General features: G+C 41.4%; 1 protein-coding gene across 1 annotated transcript in view; it reads right to left on the reverse strand.

Moving 5' to 3' along the window:
* LOC142484352 (CUGBP Elav-like family member 4) overlaps positions 1 to 4,270 on the reverse strand; it is a 411,605-nt gene extending 407,335 nt beyond the window's left edge. Inside the window, exon 1 of the mRNA XM_075584034.1 lies at positions 4,225 to 4,270. The gene's annotated coding sequence lies outside the window, so the exon portion shown is untranslated. The remainder of the gene's footprint in view (positions 1 to 4,224) is intronic.
* Positions 4,271 to 20,917: the final 16,647 nt, after the last annotated feature.

Raw genomic sequence — 20,917 nt, forward strand, 5'->3', positions numbered from 1 at the left:
GATCTGTGATAAACAGAGCAGTTGAACATTGTGATGTTGTGGCATGGATCTGTGATAAACACAGCAGTTGAACATTGTGATGTTGTGGCATGGATCTGTGATAAACACAGCAGTAGAACATTGTGATATTGTGGCATGGATCTGTGATAAACACAGCAGTGGAACATTGTGAGATTGTGGCATGAAACTGTGATAAACACAGCAGTAGAACATTGTGATATTGTGGCATGGATCTGTGATAAACACAGCAGTGGAACATTGTGAGATTGTGGCATGAAACTGTGATAAACACAGCAGTAGAACATTGTGATGTTGTGGCATGGATCTGTGATAAACAGAGCAGTTGAACATTGTGATATTGTGGCATGGATCTGTGATAAACAGAGCAGTTGAACATTGTGATGTTGTGGCATGGATCTGTGATAAACAGAGCAGTGGAACATTGTGATGTTGTGGCATGGATCTGTGATAAACAGAGCAGTGGAACATTGTGAGATTGTGGCATGGATCTATGATAAACACAGCAGTAGAACATTGTGAGGTTGTGGCATGGATCTGTGATAAACACAGCAGTGGAACATTGTGAGATTGTGGCATGGATCTATGATAAACACAGCAGTGGAACATTGTGATATTGTGGCATGGATCTGTGATAAACACAGCAGTAGAACATTGTGATGTTGTGGCATGGATCTGTGATAAACACAGCAGTTGAACATTGTGATGTTGTGGCATGGATCTGTGATAAACACAGCAGTAGAACAATGTGATGTTGTGGCATGGAGCTGTGATAAACACAGCAGTGGATCATTGTGAGGTTGTGGCATGGATCTGTGATAAACACAGCAGTGGAACATTGTAATATTGTGGCATGGATCTGTGATAAACACAGCAGTAGAGCATTGTGATGTTGTGGCATGGATCTATGATAAACACATCAGTAGAACATTGTGAGATTGTGGCATGGATCTATGATAAACAGAGCAGTTGAACATTGTGATGTTGTGGCATGGATCTGTGATAAACACAGCAGTAGAACAATGTGATGTTGTGGCATGGATCTATGATAAACACAGCAGGGGAACATTGTAATATTGTGGCATGGATCTGAGATAAACACAGCAGGGGAACATTGTGAGATTGTGGCATGGATCTATGATTAACACATCAGTGGAACATTTTGATATTGTGGCATGGATCTATGATAAACACATCAGTGGAACATTGTGATATTGTGGCATGGATCTATGATAAACACAGCAGTAGAACATTGTGATATTGTGGCATGGATCTATGATAAACACAGCAGTAGAACATTGTGATATTGTGGCATGGATCTATGATAAACACAGCAGTAGAACATTGTGATATTGTGGCATAGATCTGTGATAAACACAGCAGTAGAACATTGTGAGGTTGTGGCATGGATCTGTGATAAACACATCAGTGGAACATTGTGATATTGTGGCATGGATCTATGATAAACACAGCAGTAGAACATTGTGAGGTTGTGGCATGGATCTGTGATAAACACAGCAGTGGAACATTGTGAGATTGTGGCATGGATCTATGATAAACACAGCAGTAGAACATTGTGATATTGTGGCATGGATCTGTGATAAACACAGCAGTGGAACATTGTGAGATTGTGGCATGAAACTGTGATAAACACAGCAGTAGAACATTGTGATGTTGTGGCATGGATCTGTGATAAACAGAGCAGTTGAACATTGTGATGTTGTGGCATGGATCTGTGATAAACACAGCAGTAGAACAATGTGATGTTGTGGCATGGAGCTGTGATAAACACAGCAGTGGATCATTGTGATATTGTGGCATGGATCTGAGATAAACACAGCAGTGGAACATTGTGATATTGTGGCATGGATCTGAGATAAACACAGCAGTGGAACATTGTGATGTTGTGGCATGGATCTGAGATAAACACAGCAGTGGAACATTGTGATATTGTGGCATGGATCTATGATAAACACATCAGTGGAACATTGTGATATTGTGGCATGGATCTATGATAAACACAGCAGTAGAACATTGTGATATTGTGGCATGGATCTGTGATAAACACAGCAGTGGAACATTGTGAGATTGTGGCATGAAACTGTGATAAACACAGCAGTAGAACATTGTGATGTTGTGGCATGGATCTGTGATAAACACATCAGTAGAACATTGTGAGATTGTGGCATGGAGCTGTGATAAACACAGCAGTGGATCATTGTGAGATTGTGGCATGGATCTGTGATAAACACAGCAGTAGAGCATTGTGATGTTGTGGCATGGATCTATGATAAACACAGCAGTAGAACATTGTGCTATTGTGGCATGGATCTGAGATAAACACAGCAGTGGAACATTGTGATATTGTGGCATGGATCTATGATAAACACATCAGTGGAACATTGTGATGTTGTGGCATGGATCTGTGATAAACACAGAAGTGGAACATTGTGATATTGTGGCATGGATCTGTGATAAACACAGCAGTGGAACATTGTGAGATTGTGGCATGGATCTGTGATAAACACAGCAGGGGAACATTGTGAGATTGTGGCATGGATCTATGATAAACACATCAGTGGAACATTTTGATATTGTGGCATGGATCTATGATAAACACATCAGTGGAACATTGTGAGATTGTGGCATGGATCTATGATAAACACATCAGTGGAACATTGTGATATTGTGGCATGGATCTGTGATAAACACATCAGTGGAACATTGTGATGTTGTGGCATGGATCTATGATAAACACAACAGTAGAACATTGTGAGATTGTGGCATGGATCTATGATAAACACATCAGTGGAACATTGTGATGTTGTGGCATGGATCTATGATAAACACAACAGTAGAACATTGTGAGATTGTGGCATGGATCTGTGATAAACACAGCAGGGGAACATTGTGAGATTGTGGCATGGATCTGTGATAAACACAGCAGTAGAACATTGTGATGTTGTGGCATGGATCTATGATAAACACAGCAGTAGAACATTGTGACATTAACAAGAATAACATTGTTTCTTATTTCCTCTTTCAAGCTCTTCACATCCAGACATTTTATGGCCCATCGGGAGGAAAAGCATTGTGGACCTCTCCTTGACCACTTCTAGAGGTGTGGTTGATCATGTTGACTTTGAATTTAGACACTGCTTGCTTACACACTAAAACATAACTAGGCTCAGAGATGTAGACTAGAAGTGTTATTGGTAGAAACATTAATAGTCCTGGCACCCAAAGAGAGTAAAACAAGATATCTGTAACGATAGTCATTCACAGCTTCATTTATAAGGGCCTGTATATCTGTAACTACTCAACCACTTAACTAAACATGGCCAAGTAGATGGCAGTGTCGCACAAAGTGGCCTTGTATGCAAAGCAGAGTTGCCAGCATTATGTGACTAATGAAAAAATTCACAGGCCCTGGGTGATGGCAGAAAGTCCCCTTCCAAATAGTGGCTTGTACTGAGCAGAAATAAAGTCAGACGACTGCACTCCTTACCAATAAAGCCATCTCGTATTTAGAAAATAAGCAATGCGTAGAAAGACAAAATGTCAAATAGCCGTGGTTTCGTGGCCCTAGCGTGGGTCCCTGCTGATGGCCATGCATGGGGGCCAAAAACGCAGGCGTGGGGCATTTGACACTCCAAGCATTTATAATGTAATAAAGCACTAAATAGCTTTATTGATAAGGAGTGCAGTAGTCCTTCTTGGTTCTTGTATACAAATCAGACAGTGTAGGGGTCACACGAAAGTCAATAGAATAACTATTTCGCTGCCAGAAGTGTTGCAGGCCCCTCTGGTAACTAAGGGGTTAACATAAAAGTTATCCCGCTAAACTCCTCAGAAACACTAACTTTTTTCTGCAGCATTGCCCTCCCCCTCCAGCCACCCCCCTCCCCCCCAGCAAAATCAACTTCTCAAAAATCAACATCTGACACTCTGCTTCCTAACGAGGCAGTTATTGGTTTCCAAGGCAATCTCTGGCACCTACTGCCTTTTAAAATCTAATAATAATTGAATGTGGGGAAAGAAAGCCAAATGAAGAAAAGGGGATTGGATAAAAGAGAACCTTATACTGCGGAGGGAATTTCTTTGGCAGTGATTATCTTACTAATTGATGAGCACATTGCATGACAAAATTCACAAGGCAATCCTTGTACTTAGCGCTAAAGCTAGGAGCAATGTAGACAACTATACCTCCTCGGCTCTCACTGTCCGCTGGTTTCACCTGGATTGGTCTGTTCATCTGAAAAAAAAACATGAAAGAGGAGCCACATTAGAGTCGTTAACAGCACAGGTGATTAAAAGTGCAAAATCTTCCAAAACTTGTTTGATATAGTTCACAGTTGTAGGTCATATGATGCATACAACATCATTGTTGGAATATTGCAGAACATCCCACCAGAGGATGAGCTTTCTACATCTGTATTGGTGAAGGCTACATTTGCTGTAGGCATCTGGCCAAAGTTTCTGTAAAGACCAGACGACTTCCTGAAATGTCAGTCAACCGTCCGGGCCTCCTAAAGAGTGTCCAGAAATTCCCAATCCGTCCTAACATAGAGACCTTTGAAGATGCTCCCCGCAGGTTTGTGACTCCCTCTGGGTGAAGAGTCTCAGAGATGCTCTGCAGCTGCCGTCATGAGACTTCTCCTTCCCATGGGGACATGCAGAGAGCAGCTGAGAGTCACAAGGAGCATCAGTTACAGCAAAGGTTTCTTTAGTGACCTGGCCAAGGGTGAAAGGTCAACTATGCACCATGATCAAAGATGGTGTTCTTCATACATAGGATTCGAGTTTACAGAGGTTTCGAAACTGCCCAGGTTTCTCCTTCACGTTGGCTTTTAAAAGCTCTGTAAACCATAATGTTACCTATGATGAGCCCATCAATTACCGGTACTCTCTTTTTGGTCCATTAAAGTATTATCAAAAACAATAAATCTACAAAAAGACCCAGAAAAACTAAAAAAAATAAAAAAAAACCTCTACAAATCTTCAGCACCTAAGAAAGTTGGTATTAAAAAAAAGGTCAAATAAAGTTTATGTAGAAAGCTTCAACAGATTTATTGAAGGTTAAAATTGGGTTATCCTAGAATGCACCCTAAAGGATTTGATGCATTTTTCAACATAGACAAAAGATACACAAAATAAATAAATGCAATGTTTGCGGGTTGAAGTTGACACTCTATACCACATGCACGGACTGAATTTTCTGAATATTCATAGCAGATATGTTACCATTTTTATTGCAACTCAAATTTGTTACAAGTTAATTGAGTTTAATGACCCATACAAGTTACACAAAGACCGATTCATTTAATCAAAAGACAGAAACACATACTTATCCCTTGTACAGAACATTTTAAAAATTGTTACCATGCATTCCAAATATATATTTTTCCCAGATCGGAGACTATGTAAGTATGAGTTTCAGAGAGAAATATATTTAGCGAGAAAATCTTACTAAGTATTGTGCTTCTTTAGTTAAAGGACATGTCCATATATATTAAGTTACAATAGCCAATTACTGCATCTCCACAAATATTCACTGTACAATACATACATTAAAGCCTATAAACAAAGCTTCAAAAGATTTATAGAAGGTTAAAATTGGGTTATCAGAATGCACCCTACATGATTTGATGCACTTTTCAACATAGCCAAAAGTTACCCAATGCATTTATAGAGCTTCCAAACTGATCCATTAAAATAATCTCACAGATCCCACCAGGAATCTATACTTTATCCATGTCAACATCTTCTTGGTCTACTCTCAGCATATCCGCAATAGCTATATTTCCACCTCTGGTAGTTGGTTTCTGTTTAGAGATGTGTAAAACTTTCCCTTGAGTTTGTGAACCAGGTAAAATTTGCCCTTTCTGAGTCTCGATAAAAGCCGGGGCTGAGCTCCCAAGCGATTTGCCAAAGCGCTGCATCAGTTTAACATGCTAATTTGCTAAATTCTTTAAACTCACTAGATTCGCTTGCGGATTTATGACATTTTTTAAATCGCTAGATTTGATTAATGCCGAGACTATAAACACTGCAAAAAAACAACCATGGCGTGCTATTCCTCCGTCAACCTTTTGGCTGTTCTTTGTACTGTGTAAAGTGGTGTGGCCACACCAATGGCTATTAGCACGCTTAAAAAATATATTTTTGTGTACAGTACATGCTCTTTTGTATGTTCTTTTGTTTTGGATGGAAACCATAAACACACAACAATGGTTTGCTCCCAGCTTGGTAATAATTTGGCAACATTATTATCCCTTTGAGACTTGGTGAATCGAATTTGGGGATAAAACACTTACAATTTCGCAAATGCATTCTGAACAATTTCCTCCCACCGACCGCACATAACTCTTATCACCGGAGATCTAACTCCAAAAGACTGTTGACGGTCCCAAGGTTCAACAAAGTATCCGGCCGCTCCTCCTTCTCTTACTGTGCACCTCACAACTGGAACAATCTACCAGAGACTCTCACAGCCGCCACCAGTTCTTTCAAAACCAAAGCTGTCTCACATATTAATCTGGTCTGTAACTGCTACATACGCCTATAATATAAATGATCTTTAACTGTTTATGAACTGTCTTTATATATCATGTATAACCCTGTTCATTTAATGTAACCATGTATTGTTATCATAACTCTGTGCCCCGGACATATGTGAAAACGAGAGGTAACTCTCAAAGTATCACTTCCGGGTAAAACATTTGTATACAAATAAATTAAATTAAAAGCCACACATTCAAAGAGAGAGAACAGAAGCTAATCAGTAAGAAACTGTGTGCAAGCGAGTAAAGATCACTCTGACAAGGAAATAAACTATGTAGAGAACAGCAAACAAACCGTGTGATTTCAGTGCTGGAAATGCCTTCAACGCATTTACAGAGCTCTGCAAGAGTTAAAAGAAATGAAATCGATAGTACAGTACATCCTAATTGATGCACTTGACAATTTAAATTTTTTATGGAGTCCAGTGCCCGTAATGAAAATTGAGATCATCTTGACATGAAATACACTAATTATCGGGTGGAACGCTGAAAGGGAAGTAATTAAGATCTCCCGCTCTGAGTTTTTGCGAAGGAGGAAGGATCTGCAAGTGACGAGGTGGTGCATGGGTGTAGATTGAAATATGGACTTTTAATTGTCGGAGAATGGACTGCGAGGGATTTTGCAGTCCTCACTTTCCACCGAGACTGCACTATATTGTGTTTCTGGACAGTTACAGTTGAATGCCAGTTCTTGTTTTATTTTTTTTATGGATTTTGTACGTATTTTGGACAAAGGAGACATTCTCTATGAGATCTCCTTCTCAAAAATAAAATAATGATGTGTGTGTATATATATATATATATACACTTATGATAAAACATTGGATTAATGCTACCTTGTTGGGCTACTGACAATATAGTGCTTGAGGCATTGAAGGGGTTAATGCGCCTTGCATTGTGCTTTTAGAGTTCATTTTAGGGGTACAGTACATGTTTAAAAAAGCTATTACACAAACCTAAAATGATGACATACAGTACATGTCATGTCAGGGAAGCTGTTGTTTGTCTGATTTCTCCCTCTGAAGAATGTTTGTTATTTAAAATAGTAATAAAAGCTGCAGACTTTTTCCACAAACAACTCCATTTGTGAGGCTGTTCAAAATATCTACATCTCTACAGTAAGTAAAAAAATGTATTTCCGCTTTCATCTTCTTAGCATGACCCTTTGGGATTATGTATCAAGGCAAGTTTGGAGCAAAACCAACACCATTTTCACCCTGCCCCTAAGTGTCAAAGCATTTCACTCCAATTTTGCCCCATCTACCCCAGTTTACACATTGGGGAGAGTCAGTAGGAGGAGTTGGGGAGGAGTTACATGGTGCACAGATTATAATGAGATGTATAACATTCTGCGTCTCTGCCCCATCTTGCAACTTGGGGAGAGTCAGTGGGAGGAGTTGGGGGAGTTACATGGTGCACAGATTATAATGAGATGTACCACATTCTGCGTCTCTGCCCCATCTTGCAACTTGGAGAGAGTCAGTGGGAGGAGTTGGGGGAGTTACATGGTGCACAGATTATAATGAGATGTATAACATTCTGCGTCTCTGCCCCATCTTGCACCTTGGGGAGAGTCAGTGGGAGGAGTTGGGGGAGTTACATGGTGCACAGATTATAATGAGATGTATCACATCCTGCGTCTCCGCCCCAGCATGCACCTTGGGGAGAGTCAGTAGGAGGAGTTGGGCAGGAGTTACATGGGCACAGATTATAATCAGATGTATCACATCCTGCGTCTCTGCCCCAGCATGCACCTTGGGGGGAGTCAGTATGAGGATTTGGGTGAGTTACATGGGGCATAGATTATAATCAGATGTATCACATCCTGCGTCTCTGCCCCAGCATGCACCTTGGGGAGAGTCAGTAGGAGGAGTTGGGGATAGTTGCATCATGCACAGATTATAATGAGATCTATCACATTCTGGGTCTTCCTGTGCGTCTCTGTTTCCCTTTTATTTGCCACCCCCCAATCCTCCGTCTGTGAAGGGTGTAAGTGTAACATTCTGCATCAGATGTAAGAAACAGATCTTACCTAGGCCGCAGCTTTGCTCCAAAAACCGGAGCGCTGTGTCAGAACTTTCTTTGCTCTATGCAGATACATAGACCCATTTGCCCTGAGGCTCCTTCTCTGAAAGATGTTTCCTTCCTGGACCAAGTATTTGAAATGCTCAACTATACAGTATGTCCATTACCCCCGTTTCTGTAAACTTTTTTTTACTGTACCTCTATGCAAATTAAAGTAAACCCAACCCATTTGTGTGTGTAAATAATGGGGTTTGTTTCAGGAATAGGTGAGAAAACAGGTTAGTGAAGGACCCCCTAAAAACATTGCTGCTTTGTCAACCTATAGCTAGAACTGCTGCTGTAGACTACCAGGACAGGTATTGATTAAAGCAACTGAGAGCTACCACATACAGTACGTCTTTTTATGAAGTATGAGAAAATATCACAGAGCTGGAAGGGCCTGACCCATACAAATCAAATCACTCACAACGCCAGGTCTTTCCCCAATGAATTAGTGTGGCTGGCAATCCCCTATACAAAAGGTTTTTTTTCCATATATCACATGAATCACATCATGATCCATCCATCTAAGTATCGATTCTTCTTTCCGCTTTCTGTATCCACTAGATATGGATATACAGAAAGGCCAGGGGTTCAGCTCGGGTTCAGCTGCAAACCATTTGGCTTTGAATTCTAAGTACTTGTACATTCTTTTAATTTATTGCGCTTCCAGCAAGGCTCAGACAGCCACACTGATGCAAACTCTGCTCAGCTGCTTTCAAATAAATCTGACAGTGCTGTGTTCTGCATTTCTGCAGGGTGTTTCCCATTCACTCTCACAAACTTTGGCTACAACCAACTATCTGAGCTACTCCCAACTTATGATCACAAGCATATCAATGCTGTGTTTAAATCAAAGGTTTTGGTCCAATCCAGAAAACTTCCAAAAATGTTGAGTAGTAAATGGAAACAAAGCTGACTGTACTCCTAAGCTCTATAACTCCTGACTACTTATATTTAACAAACACTGTATCTGCTTTCTGTGGACTGTGATTCTACATCTACAGACAGTCTTCGGTTATCCAACGGAATCCGTTCTGGAAGTAGCGTTGGATAGTGAAACCGGTGTAAAGTGAGTCCCATGTTAATCAGTGGCGGTGAGCGTTGGATAACACATTCAGGCGTCAGATAACGCATTACAGCGTTGAAAAATGGCCCTTTGGGTTGCATTGTAAAGCGTTGGATATGCCATTGATTGTAAAGTGAAACGTTGGATAACGAGGACTACCTGTATGTGTACCAAGGTGTCAGAGCATTGGAAAGCTCCGTTGCCTATTTCCTGCTCTGACTGGTTGAATCTCTAAACCAGTGTTTTCAACCATGGATCCTAGGAACTCTTGGGTTCCCCGGGCATCCCTAAAGGGTTCCCTGCAATTTTCTGGTCAATTGAAAATTGTAACAAATACAGAAGAATTTACAATGCATCTGACCTCATCATTGCTATTAGAAAGGGTTGAGGTTCCTTACAATGCATCTGATCTCAGAGTTGCTATTAGAAAGGGTTGAGGTTCCTTACAATGCATCTGATCTCAGAGTTGCTATTAGAGATGGTTGGGGGTTCCTCAGAATTTCACTTAGGGTTTCTTAAACAAACGAAGGTTGGAAACCACTGCTCTAAACCTTAGGCTAATTACAGTAGTTGGGGGGGGGGAGGGGAAGGGGATTGATCACATACGGTATTTACTACGTGGAAACCAAACAAAGAAGATCTGATAGATGATCATTGGGTGACCTTACGACTGTTCCTGGACGTCATTATTTCCAGCACACCAAGGGCTCTTATGCCATTTAGGTAAAGTCAATGGGGTCTCGTCACAATTGCCCGCGCTACCCCCAGCGATCACATGATCGCAGTCCTAGTAGACCGTGGCATTCGGTAAGCTGACTTTGGAGCCTCCGCTTTATTCAATCTGCATAGGAAAAGCTGTTGAAGTCTCTCTCAATTTAATATAAAGAAACATAACTGGCTGAAACTGTTGGAAACAGAGCCAACGGATAGCTGTAATTTACTGGCAGCAGGGATGGGTGGAACTGAGGGATCTGACACAGGGATCCCCCAGTTTGCCGATATCCCTGCAAGCACTCAATGTTGATTGCTGACCAGTGATCACTCTTGGAAACTGGATCCTGGATAAAATAGATCAATTGGTCTATAATTGGTCTGCCTCATATTGACATCTCTTAGGGTTTATGGGATTTTCCAGTATATAGTTGTCACTGATCCACTTCATTACCCCTCCCCATATTGCTCACAGATCCATTGAGGGAAATACAGCAGATGAAAATCTGTTTGATGCATCAATGCTAAGAAATGCATATTTAAACCACCTCACTGTGCCAATTAAATGTCAATGCCATTAGTTTTCATTCTAAAAAAGGACTGGGGAAGTATGTCAATAGGAATTGAAAGATTACAAAGCTGTGAAAAACACTAAGGTAAACCCAAAGCCATTCTGGAACTCTTTGCTGCAGTAACCGTGCTACCTGATTATGGCCAGTCACTGTCTCTTACCTCACGAGACATATTCCCTGTATAAACTCCACTGAGAGTCATCTCACAGGCCCTATTCTTTAAGATTAATGTGTTGCCATGTCTACTTCTTCCCCCTAATTATGCCCAAACACTCTCTCCTTTTTTTCTCCTCTTCAGCGTCAACACGTACCGATGCATTAAACAAGACATTCCATTAATTTCTTCATCATCATAACTTAAGACCGGGACATACTCTTTAAATATTCATTCAGCTATGAAAATGGAGCATTAAAATTTTAATAATGTCAAGCTCGTTTGAACTGAGCTCTCAAGGGACTATTACAATACAATTAGAATAAATATGATGATTGATTCTCTGAGCAGGCTCACCTGTCCAGCTCAGGCAGTGGCCAGGAGAAGCTTGACGCCTTCTTCACTAGAGTGGTAAGCTGAGCCAAGCATTTTTCTGAGAACACAATACGCTACTAACAGTAGTATCCATAGTTTGATCATATGGTGTTGGTAAATGTGTATTATGATGCTTTCTTCTAATGATGCATTTGATAATATACACATTTATGCGATAGTAGTAACCCAGCATGGCAATGGTTGTAGATTATTGGGTGTTGGTCTTGAGTCACAAGTTTATGAGTTCAATGTAGTCTAGATACAATGTTTTGTAGTGATTATACCACTTTACATTCATTATAATGGAAGATAATATACTGACAACTGTGTGCTACTGCACTTCTCACCATACTGTACTACTGCACTTCTCACCATACTGTACTACTGCAATTCTCACTATGCTACTGCACTTCTCACCATACTGTACTACTGCACTTCTCACCATACTGTACTACTGCACTTCTCACCGTGCGACTGCACTTCTCACCATACTGTACTACTGCACTTCTCACCATGCTACTGCACTTCTCACCATACTGTACTACTGCACTTCTCATCATGCTACTGCACTTCTCACCATACTGTACAACTGCACTTCTCACCATGCTACTGCACTTCTCACCATACTGTACTACTGCACTTCTCACCATGCTACTTCACTTCTCACCACACTGTACTACTGCACTTCTCATCATGCTACTGCACTTCTCACCATGCTACTGCACTTCTCACCACACTGTACTACTGTACTTCTCATCATGCTACTGCACTTCTGACCATGCTACTGCACTTCTCACCACACTGTAGTACTGCACTTCTCATCATGCTACTGCACTTCTCACCATACTGTGGTACTGCACTTCTCACCATACTGTACTACTACACTTCTCACCAAGCTACTATACTTCTCACCATACTGTACAACTGCACTTCTCACCATACTGTACAACTGCACTTCTCACCATACTGTACTACTGCACTTCTCACCATACAGTACTACTGCACTTCTCACCATGCTACTGCACTTCTCACCATGCTACTGCACTTCTCACCACACTGTACTGCTATACTTCTCAGCATGCTTCTGCACTTCTCACCATACTGTACTACTGCACTTCTCACCATGCTACTGCACTTCTCACCACACTGTACTGCTACACTTCTCAGCATGCTACTGCACTTCTCACCATACTGTACTACTGCACTTCTCACCATGCTACTGCACTTCTCACCACACTGTACTGCTACACTTCACACCATGCTACTGCACTTCTCACCATACTGTACTACTGCACTTCTCACCATGCTACTGCACTTCTCACCATACTGTACTACTGCACTTCTCACCATACTGTACTACTGCACTTCTCACCGTCCTACTGCACTTCTCACCATGCACCAGGCTGCAGACCTGCCTAAGACATGTGAATGTGCTCACATGTGAATGTGGTCACAAGTATTGTATTGTAGTGTATGTCTATATTTATATAGCGCCATTAATGTACATAGCGCTTCACAGTAGTAATACAAATGGTAATCAAATAAATAACAGATAATATAAGTAATAGATCATGGGAATAAGTGCTTTAGACATAAAAGTAACATTAAGGAAGAGGAGTCCCTGCCCCGAGGAGCTTACAGTCTAATTGGTAGGTAGGGAGAACGTACAGAGACAGTAGGAGGGGTGCGTCTGCAGGGGGCCAAGCTATATATGTATCATGTGTTCAGAATATCCACAGTGCTATTCATATGCTTCTTTAAGCAAGTGTGTCTTAAGGTGGGTCTTAAAGGTGGATAGAGAGGGTGATAGTTGGGTACTGAGGGGAAGGGCATTCCAGAGGTCTGGGGCAGTCAGTGAGAAAGGTTTAAGGTGGGAGAGAGCTTTAGATACAAAGGGGGTAGAAAGAAGACATCCTTGAGAAGAATGCAAGAGTCTGGATGGTGCATAACGAGAAATTAGGGCTGAGATGTAAGGATGGGCAGAAGAGTGTAAAGCTTTAAAAGTGAGGAGAAGAATGGAGTGTGAGATGCGGGATTTGATCAGAAGCCAGGAGAGGGATTTCACGAGGGGAGATGCTGAGGAGATGCTGAGACGAATCTAGGAAAGAGTAGAGTGATTCTGGCAGCAGCATTTAGGATATATTGTACGGGAGACAGGTGAGAGGCAGGAAGGCCGAACAGCAGGAGGTTACAGTAATCTTTTTATTTGCTATTTGCAATACAGTGGAGGTTTCTTGTTGCTTTTTTGACGACTCCTGAAGAAACCGAATGCGGAGAAACGCGTAGAGTGACGCTGACCAGTGAGATCCCAAAGCGTTTGGAGCCCCTGCGAGCGGATGACGTCATTTCCGGTTTCCGGGTTCGGTGAGACGCACCAGTGACACGCACGCCGAGACACAGGGGAGGCAGAGAACACACGCTTCACTTGCCGAGATCCAGTTCGCAGGATCTATATGCTTTTATATTTCTATTACCATGTGAGTGTATCCCTTACCACTTACGTTTTATAAATTGTCAATCCAGTCTGCACTATGTCCGTTTCTTTTATGATTAAGGTCTCCAGAAGCTCCTTGTGATTACCATCCTTGGTGGGCTGTGATTCAAAGATACCTTTATGTGAATATCACTCACTATATGTTTGTGAGTATTTTGCACACAGACTCCTACATTTATATTTATTCACTATTTATCACCTATATTGCACTATCAGATTATTTTTCTGTTTTACATGGTTTGCGCTTCCCGATGACCTACACCTCTTCACTCTGCATGGGATCGTGTGAAGGATCCCCCACTGGGTTATAGCGGCATCCAGACCTGTTTGTATTGGTATCACTTTTTTACTACACACAGTAAGATTGGGCTTTAGGCAGGTTGTATTATATTTGGTTATCCTAGAGCGCCATTATTGATAAGTTTGTTTGTTTCGCTTTTTTGACCCACCATAACTTAAAATGTGTGTGTGTGTATATATATTATACACATATATATATATATATACATACACAGTACATACTGTATATATTGTATTCTGCACTGCTAATATACAAAGTGCTGATAATGGTGTGCTCAACCCAAGGCACTTTCAATCAGAAGTTGCTACATGAAGAACAAGGCCATAAAGGTACTTAATAACTTATTACATGCGTTGGGTAACAGAAGTGCATTCATATTAGCACATGCTGCAGTCCTTCCGCGTGCATGACAGTCAGTGGACATGATTGCCAGACCACAAAGCAGTCACTCCCGCCAATTCTCCGGGGCATTAGGAAAGTTTCATGCAAAGCAATCTATTTAACATACATCACATTACACGTGTTTTGCAAACTCCTTGCCTCCTAATCCCTCATTAACAAACTGATGCATTTATTTTTTTTTGCAGCTGCTTTTGCAAAGCATTAGCAGTAATTCAAGGACTATAATCAGGCCGCCTTGTCAAGAAAGGATATGTTCTTTGTCTCAGAACATGGCATTGTCTGGCTTTTTGAATTATTATATTAAATTGCATTACGCCATACTGTATGGCATTGCTAATGCTTTCAGACAATGGAGCGACATACCTTGAGTGCATTTGTCCCAGTATAATTCATCGCTCCCTGCATTGAAAACTTGTTGTTGGTGCATACTGTACACAAGGCACAGTTATCTCTAACACAGCATTTCCTCTCAAAATTGAGTTAATGTTTTTATTATTTCATAATTCAATAGAAGAGGATGCTTAAACAAGCAGGATTTTGATTAAACATGGGAGAAAAGCCATCTCCGAGAAACAAGACGGCTCGAAGTGCCAAAACTCTGACAAATCCTCGTTCGAACGGCCGTCAGAAAGAAAAGGGTATTAGACAAAGATTATTTGGAATAAAGTAGCAATCCTCTCTGTTCGATATTAAAAAGCACTTTGGTGTTAATCAAACCAATTAGCAAGCCTTTTTAAAATTTTATATCAAGCAGTTTTTATTCTTATATTTTATATCAAAGTACACTTGGGACATCTTTTATTGGTTGAAGTGTGATGGGACAAGCCCATGGTTGGCCAACCCCAGTCCTTGAGGTCCACCAACAGGTCAGGTTTTCAGGATATCCCTGCTCCAGCACAGGTTGGCTCAATCAGTGGCCAAAAACCAAGAAAGGCTTATCCTCGGATTCGGTTATTTTGTTTGGAATAATTTGGACAAATGTTTAGGTGTGCAAACGAAAACTCGGGAACTTATATACACAACGGTGGGTTTCTAAAAAAACAAAAAAAAATCCTGCATAAATTGTGTTTTTCATCTTTTTTTTTTTTTTTTTTTTTAATACAAAGTTAATCTTGTTCTGGAAAAAACAAAAGATCAATGAAAGTGCCCTCACGGAGAGCTATGCATTTCTGTTTTTCAGAAAATTGGAGAATTTGGGAGGTTTCTGCAAAAGTTGATGAACCAGGCAATATTAGCCATTATTTTCTGTCTGAATTGTTTGTTTTTTTTGCCAAGCATTAAAAGTCAATGTGCCGTCATATCAGCCATAATCCAGGTAACAACTCTTTATATGTTGCCATCTCCTCAAAGTGTGGCCCATATGCGCAAAACCCCACACTAAATTGAAGCCAATTTAGCTAGTAATTTCACTAAGCCATTTTCAAGACATTCCCACATTTCTACCTTAAACCTCTATTGGTGGGATGACACTTACAAAGCTACATTCTGCGTAGAAACACAAGGGAAAGTATTTAATTTCTCCTGGACGTAGAACTGTAAAATAAAGCAGCAACATATTTATTCATTCAGAAAATTAAATGCCCAATCTGATCTTCTGCACTGGGTTTGCACTGATTTTGCACTGATTTTGCAGCCTGCAGACTTTTGTAAATAACCCACCATATATATTGAAGTTGAAATGAAATGAAATTGCATCAAAGATGGCTGCCGGATATTGCACCTGATCTGCATTTACCGCCTGATCATGCTCAATACCTCACATCGTTCTCTAATGCCTCCCGGCTTTAAGATATCATTTTCACATTAGCGATTTTCCCATAATGTCCCCTGGGCTGACATACATACAGGCAGAGACTCCCACTACCAACTGTGTAATAAAAAAAACAGAAAGCAACAGGCTTGGTTACATTAATATTCAGTTCTAACGATATCGAGTGGCAGCCATATTGAAAAGCTGGGGCGAAGGTGGCTGGTAATTAAATGGTCCTTTGAAACAACAGTAATGCCAGATTTAGGTCACTTATCTTGGCCTCGGTGGTTTACTTAAAACTAAATCATTTATGGTCAATAATACCAGGTTATGGAAGGTCAATAACTTTAAATTATTCATTTCACCTGCTGGGTTCCCTTTTGCCACAGAGGCTCAGCGCTGAACTGCTTTTAATGACTTAAGCATATCGGGGGAATTTGGGAAGATAAGAACCATTTTTGGACAGGGAAAAAGAGAGAACAGATGCTGCCCACGGTAGGTTATTGCGAAAAGAAAACTGCAGTATTTCCCACTAATACTTCCCTTCCAGAAAGATCATGGAACTGGCAGCTTAATATTAATGAGGGCACATGACATGACACAATTTGTCCTGGTTTTTGCCGGGACAAATATGGTCACTCCAGCTGGTTAGGCGGTTAGGGCCAGGGTTTGGGTACTTTTTAGAGACAGGTATGAGCTAGTCTACAAAGCTGCACAAACGTCTCTAATGGCGTAATCACAATCAGGATAGTAATAATTCAAATCTTCCTCAAATCAAGGTAAACTTGAAAAGTCATTAATTATTGCAAGAATGGGAAGGTGTCAGCATTACCAAATAAACCCTTTCCGTGTACGATCCCAGAGGTCAAACTCGGGCCGCGACCTTGGTGGCCACATCAGTCAGTATCCCTCTACCTCGGGCGCCAAACATGTAATTGCAAGTTCTTCCAGGCTGGTATTCGTGGTGTATGTGTATGTCCTGATCTCACATGGTGTAGGAGTCTGAATAAACCTGATTACTTTATCATTGAACAAGACTGACAGAAAAATCAACAGCATATGTGCTGGGGGGAAAAAATAAAACGTCGGGAAACATTTTCAGCAATGGTTTTAAAATACTTGTTTTTTTTTTTTAAGAGTTAAAAATAAGTTCTGCCGCTTTCTTTGAATAGAAAATAAGGAGACATTGCAGTGTATTTAACAAGTTTTGTCAAACCCCCCAAAAACAGAACCATATTTTTAATCATACTTCGACCAATGTGTGCCTGTTTGATTCAGACGTGCAGAGCGTAAGAGCCATGTGAAACTGTAATATAATGTACAGTATACAGTTTCATGTACCACTGTAAAGAAAACAAAGTGCAAGTTTCCGGTTTTCTGTGCAGCTATAAAACTCACATTGTAAATTGTAACACTACAGGAGGAATAGGTTTTTATGACACATAGTAAAATGTCAAATGACTCATTCTGAACTCTATCTATCTATCTATCTATCTATCTATCTATCTATCTATCTATCTATCTATCTATCTATCTATCTATCTATCTATCTATCTATCTATCTATCTATACACACACACACACACTATCCAACAATCAGAAAGAATAACCATCTGTATATATCTGTGTGTATATATATATATATATATATATATTGTGACAAACGGCTTACTCCGGGGCTCCGCCGTCTGTCCGGGACTGTTAGAACACGGTCTTTTAGGGTAGGTTAAATGATGAGACGTCACGTACTGTTCCTTTAAACAGGCTATGCCTGGTTTATTCAGTCCCAGGCACTGAGACTGCCACAGTTTAAACAGAAAACAAAGCCAAACAAAAAGCTGCTCGTCTGAGCGATAACTTAAACTTAGATGTCCCTGACTCAGAGTTGGAAGTGGCTTGTCCACTTCCACCAACAAAATAAGTACCTTTGCAGTCTTTAGACAAACTAACAGAATGAATGAAGCGATTTGGGAAAGAGGCTTTCTCACCCCTCTGCAGTTCAGCAGCCTTCCAGGCTCTTGGGCGGGGCCCAGAGGAAACAGGAAACAGGTCTTATATACCTGAACTCTAATCAGCATGACAGGTGACAGAAAACAGGCAGCAGACAAACTGTGGAATGGAGTGCCTGTACCACGAGGCTGCCCTGTTCAGCTTAGACAGGACAGAAACTGTTCAGTATCCTGGGAGCCCTGTATATGGAGTTTATTACCAACCCCTGGTTTCTGTCACATATCCTCCCCCCCAGCTCAGACCTCGAGGGGTGAGCGACCATGGATATTAGGGAGTGCATCCTTGACAACCCGTCGGCATTGCCATGTTTGTGCCCCGACCTGTGTTCCACAGAAAATTTAAAGGGCTGTAGGCTTAGGAACCACCTGGTCACCCTAGCGTTCTTCTCCCTATTTTGACACATCCAGGTAAGGGGTGCATGATCTGTGACCAATCGGAACTTTCTCCCCAACAGATAATACTTGAGTGTCTCTACAGCCCACTTTATTGCGAGACACTCTTTCTCGACTATGGAGTAATTTTTCTCCTGGGGATTTAGTTTCCTACTTAAATAAAGGATGGGGTGCTCCTCCCCTTGAGACTCCTGGGAGAGTACCGCCCCCAGCCCTACCTCAGATGCGTCGGTTTGGACTACGAACTCTTTGGAGAAGTCAGGTGTGACCAACACTGGTTGGGCACAGAGAGCTTCTTTCAGGCTTCTAAAGGCCTGTTCGGCTTCGGGGGACCACTTTACCATTAGCGGTCCTCTTGCTTTTGTGAGGTCGGTTAGTGGGGTTGCCTTAGTTGCAAAATTGGGAATAAACCTCCTATAGTAGCCAATTAACCCCAAAAAGGTCCTTACTTGTTTTTTTGTGACTGGCCTTGGCCAATTTTGTATCGCCTCTACTTTGAGTGTTTGTGGTTTGAGTAACCCTCTACCAATAGAATACCCCAGATACTTGGCCTCCTCCAGACCAATAGTGCATTTAGCGGGGTTAGCAGTTAGTCCAGCAGACCGAACTGCGTCGAGCACAGCTTGGACCTTTGGAAGGTGGGACTGCCAATCTTCACTATGGATTACCACATCATCCAGGTAGGCGGCAGCGTACCGAACATGTGGTTTTAACATTTTATCCATCATTCTTTGGAATGTGGCGGGAGCTCCATGTAAGCCAAAAGGCAGCACCTTATATTGAAAGAGGCCGTCTGGGGTTGAGAAGGCTGTTTTTTCTTTTGCCCTTTCTGTGAGGGGAACCTGCCAGTACCCTTTTGTTAGGTCTAGGGTTGTGAGATATCGGGCTTTGCCCAGTCTCTCTACAAGTTCATCCACCCTGGGCATAGGATAAGTATCAAATTTTGACACCGCGTTTAGTTTCCGGTAGTCATTACAAAACCTTGTTGTACCGTCTGGCTTTGGGACTAAAACTATAGGGCTGTTCCACCCACTTTGGGATTCCTCAATTACGCCTAGTTTTAGCATTTTTTTAACCTCTAAACTTATAGCCTCTCTCTTGGCCTCTGGGATTCGGTACGGTTTAAGGTTAACTCGGACCCCCGGTTCAGAGACTATGTCATGTTTAATTACGTTAGTTTTACCTGGCTGTGTAGAGAAGATTTCTTTGTTCCTTCTCACTAAACTCTGGACCTCTCGTTTCTGATGCACGGACAGTGTTTCAGCTATGCTAACCTCTGGGTCAGTTTCTTGATTCTCTGACGGACCTGGGGGTACTAGGGTTAACAAGACCTCTCTATCTTTCCAGGGCTTGAGTAGGTTTATATGGTAAATTTGCTCAGGTTTCCTCCTACCTGGCTGCCTTACCCTATAATTTACTTCTCCCACTCTTTCCAAGACCTCATATGGCCCATGCCATTTAGCAAGGAATTTACTCTCCACGGTGGGAACCAGAACTAGTACCCTATCACCTGGAAAAAAAATTCTGACCCTAGCACCCTTATTATACGTATTCCTTTGTGCTTCTTGAGCTTTCTCCATGTGTTCCCTCACTATGGGTAGGACTGCAGCAATGCGGTCCTGCATTTGGGCAACATGCTCTATTACACTTCTGTAAGGGGTAACCTCGTGTTCCCAAGTTTCTTTGGCTATATCCAGTAAGCCCCTTGGATGTCGGCCATACAATAGTTCAAACGGGGAGAAGCCTGTGGATGACTGGGGAACTTCCCTAATGGCAAATAACAGGTATGGTAACAAACAGTCCCAGTTTTTCCCATCCTTATCGACCGCCCGGCGTAACATGCTCTTTAAGGTTTTATTGAACCTTTCCACTAAACCATCTGTTTGTGGATGATAGACTGAGGTTCTGAGATGCTTGATTTTTAGGAGTTTACATAGCTCTTTTGTTACTTGGGACATAAATGGTGTTCCCTGGTCAGATAAGATCTCTTTAGGAATTCCGACCCGGGAAAACAGAAGTACTAACTCTTTTGCTATGTTTTT

This window comes from Ascaphus truei, chromosome 1, assembly GCF_040206685.1.
Source record: "Ascaphus truei isolate aAscTru1 chromosome 1, aAscTru1.hap1, whole genome shotgun sequence".
Lineage (NCBI taxonomy): Eukaryota > Metazoa > Chordata > Amphibia > Anura > Ascaphidae > Ascaphus > Ascaphus truei.